Genomic DNA, 4,471 nt, shown 5'->3' with positions numbered 1-4,471 from the left:
GCATTTCTGCCTTCTCTCTAATGAGGATATCAACCAGCTGGGCAGCGGCACCTTCCCAATTAAGGGACCGGACATTCCAGRTGCAYRCCCTCAAATCGTAGTCCTTAATTCGTTTGCCATAGTCGTCATCAAAAGGGGAGTCTCTCATCTGAGGCTGGTTGTTATTTGTCATTGGAGCGTTTTTTTACGTGGCGAGGCTCAAATTCAGCGCACAACCCTGGAGAAGGGATTTTTAGCCTTCTCGCTTTAGCTCGCCTTCAAACGGATGTTCTTAGACTACCCAGAGAATAGTTGGTCTAACACCGGAAGTCGTGAACTGCTTGAGCCATATGTAAAAGAATATTTTCTGGACATTCTCAAGAACTTTCCTCACTTGCGTGAACTACACATGACTCCATCCTCATACATACACATATATATGTAAATGTAGACATCTATGTAGGTCCGTTATTGTATTTTTAAGATATCTAAGGATTATTATATGTACATATACATGTTCGAACTATATAGCATTGCATCTTCTTCTATTCTCTAATTCTCTGTTTTAATTCTATGTTATTTTCTTATTATATTCTCATATATGTTTACATACGTATATAAATACATAGTATCTACATACTATTTATAAACCATACACATGCACACGAAGGGGTAAAACTTTCCTAATAAAAATCAAATAAAATTCACAGCTGGATTATATAATGAAATTAAAAAAAAAAATAAAAATTAAGCAACAGCAACAACAGRCCACCATTGTCGCACCATTGCTGGCATAACCTGAGGGCATCTCACGTCATATGGCTACTCATGCAGTGCTACAGAGTTAAAATAAGCAGACAATTACATTTATACATACATACAAACATATATGTATATGTGTATACGTATGTGCATACAATCATATAAATAAGCGGGATTAGAAATCATGAATGTATATTTTTTAAATACCCACCCTTTCGCCGAATGCGCCATATTAGCAACACTCTCCAGTGCCGCTCGCACTAATGAAATTATGAGAGAATCCGAAACTGCAGCTTAATAGTTACTTTGCTACTCAAATGTCATTTGAATGAAAAATGAATTAATGAAAAAAAAAATTGTCTGCAAAACTAATAACAGTATCGTGGCAGAGAAGGGCGCGAAATGGGCGTCAACCGGTTGCATATTGCATTTGGCTTGCATGAGACCCCGGACGGATATGCGCACGCTAAAATRCTCTAATGTAGATTATAAACATACAAGCACTGCAACAAACAAGGCAACGCTGAAGTRCCTACTTAGATATCGGAAACAGTATTTACCCTATAAATGGGCAAACAAAGCGTTGATTAGCATCTCAACRGCGTCGCTTGAGCCGAAAAGGTCAAAGCYAGCSAGCATTGCATAAATTTCMYAAGGTAAAACACTAACAACAACAATGCTGTGTAAAAATTGCGTAAGRGCATATGTATGTRTATGWATGTGTGAGTCTATATATGCATKYGTGTATGTATATTATTGCTGTGTCATGGCATTTGAAACTCTTATTGAATTAACACCCTTATTACTTGCAATAAATAGTGTTATTACAATAACTTCTTCAATGGCATACTCATGCCTACAAAAGAATGCCTACATTGTGCCATCGAGTGCTAGCTGGCCTCAAATAACACAAAGTATACAAATATTTTCGAGCGAAAAAAAAGAAACCAAAACTAATAAGCCGTTCAATGAGAACTGGTGAAATTGCRACAAAGATGGTGTCAAATTGATTTCCTGCGACTTTGGCAAAGATATAGTCAAACGCAATAGGTGTGTATGTATGTGTGTATATACATATATGTATATGTTTTAGCAAATTTGTTTCTAGCTGAAGCAAATATTCCTGACTAGTTAGCAACATAGTGTTTTTTGTGCTTGCTTTCACTTTTTTTTTCCACTAACACACACATACTCATCTAAGGTTGTGTGTATGCAGWAAGGCTGCTTTGAAATGGAACACTTTTATTTGTACCTTATTGAAGAAGATGAAATGAACGCACATGCTTACAGTGATGCATTGATATTTTTTGTTAAATATATATATGTTTATACATGCATATGTGTGTGCGTATATCCATTTGCGTTTTCTATTGAACAAAAATCTTGTGCGTGCAATTGGATATTGATTTTTGTAAAATATATTGKAATCGATATACAACAACATATACATACATATRTATTGTAAAATCTGCGCRCACTTCCTCTTGGAATTCGATGCTTTAGTTTTTGTTGTTTAATTGAAATTAAATTAAACTGTATTTCCTTGTGTTGAGCAACTGCTAGCAGTGTGCTATTGAAGTTATAAGCCATCACTCGCCTGTGGATGCAGCAATATGAACATATAACATGTAGGCATATGTATGCATAAATCACAAACAATTTTTGTATACAAGGGTACGTTTTAAAGTTTTTGGAAATGGAGGGAATTTATTCATGAAAGTTTTAACAAGTTTACCGATTTGCTATTTTTATTATAAATGCTAATATTTAAATCCTGAAGGTAACACCAAGACGGAAACGTCTGAGACGCTATAAAATGTTGATCACTAGACCCGCAGTTTAAGATATGGCTCTGACATTTTGSACACGTTCTTTTCTTCTAAARAWWCAATGCAYTTGTGGAAATCAACATATACAGCCATGGACATATAAATAGCACAAATCCGAATCAAATATTACTCCCAATATCTTAAATCCTAAAGTAGCTGAACAACCAAAATGTAGTATGAAGTATGAGTACTTTTGTCCGTTATTAAGCTCGTTTCGCTGCCCAAAACTACCGTCTATTCTCTATTAAATTTTGCACGTGTAAATTTTTTTCCGTATAAACGACTCAGTGAAGTTTTTTTGGAAATAATATAAATATTTGGAGGAACGTGCTTAGAAACTACGAAACCAAGATAAATAGGATGGGTACAGATGGAGAAAACATTTGTATGTACATCGTCCACAACGCGCTTTACCATAGGTAGACAAAAAAAAACAAAACAAAAACCTTAAGACCAAAAAAAATATTATCATGATCTGAGGCGCGTTTTATTTCATCGCGTCGGTCCAATTGTTCGAATAAATCATAAAATAGACTGTTTTAAGTATATGGATATACTGAAAAATAAAATATRCCATTTGTGTTTGAATCCATGACATTATACTTGACATTTAACATAATGAAGCATTGGTTCGACAATGAAAGAAATATAATATTGGATTGGGCTTCTCAAAGCCCGGATCTGAATCCAATAGGATACTCATGCAATAATGTCAAGGCCAAATAGTAACTAAAATTCGAAAATTTTGATGATTATGGACTGGAATTCAATCCCAAAGGAACGATATCAGAAACTAGTTTACCGAGTGCAGCGAAAATGTAAAGGAGTGATTGAAAATAGTGGATATAGTACCAACTAAAACGAAGTATCTTATATATGCTATTCTTTTTTAAATTTTTGGGCTTTTTATCTGTCCAAKCTGTCATATAGRATATTGATGTTTTCCTTTTTTTAACGGTAATAAAATATTTGTTTTAATGTTTTGAAAGTGAATGAATTTTAAAATAATATCTACGTAAGCCTCTTTAAATTCGTGAGTGAAAAACTTAAGGAATAAGAATGCTAATTTTGTGTCCATGACTGTAGCTTYCATACAAGCTGAAGCAAGTTCTTGTATGAGAAACTCTTCTAGTTTACGAGATATCTTAACGAAATTTGACATGGATTATTTGATTATTTTCTGAGGCAACGCTACAATACCTGAAGAAGTTCAGTATATCGCACCTCTACATTATATAGTAGGAAATTTTAATTTTTTTGTTTTTTTTTTTTTTTTGTTGAAGGGTATTCTAACTTCGGTGCAATCCTTAATGCTTTTTCGCTTTTTTGTAATAAATTATTTTCAAAATAAGTTTTACAGTGTACGTAGTACGAATGATTCACTCCAATTGCAACAACCATTATTGAATATAAAAACCACTACGTCTATCCCGCAAGATGGCGCTGTTAACAGCAAGCAAGCTAATGCGATACAAGAAGTTAAATATCATTATGAATATTAAAGAAGACAAAAATCAAAAATTTATCAAATCGCCATCTTGACAACATAAATCCAAAAAAAAAGTACTGGGTTATTGTAGCTACCTATATACCATACAGAACATACAGAAACAATTTGATAGAATTTTCTGATAATTCCGATATCTCCAAGTAATATCTCGGGCGAATTCATTAAAATAATGGAAAKATAAAAAAATCGAGTATTTTAAATTTCGCATTATTTTGCTTTCCAGTTAATGTCTTTATCCGGCGGAACCTGAGATCTATTTTGGATTGACGAGCATTTGTTAACATTCCATATATAATGGGCGCTTAAATCACTTCGAAGGTAAGATTGGTTTTAATCCCACTCCAAAACGATTTCCAGCTAAATAATGTTATAAAAATATTTTCATGGCTGA

Source organism: Bactrocera latifrons, unplaced genomic scaffold (assembly GCF_001853355.1).
Source record: "Bactrocera latifrons isolate USDA-ARS-PBARC rearing strain unplaced genomic scaffold, ASM185335v1 scaffold_627, whole genome shotgun sequence".
Classification (NCBI taxonomy): Eukaryota; Metazoa; Arthropoda; class Insecta; order Diptera; family Tephritidae; genus Bactrocera; species Bactrocera latifrons.
This window is presented reverse-complemented; position numbering follows the sequence as displayed.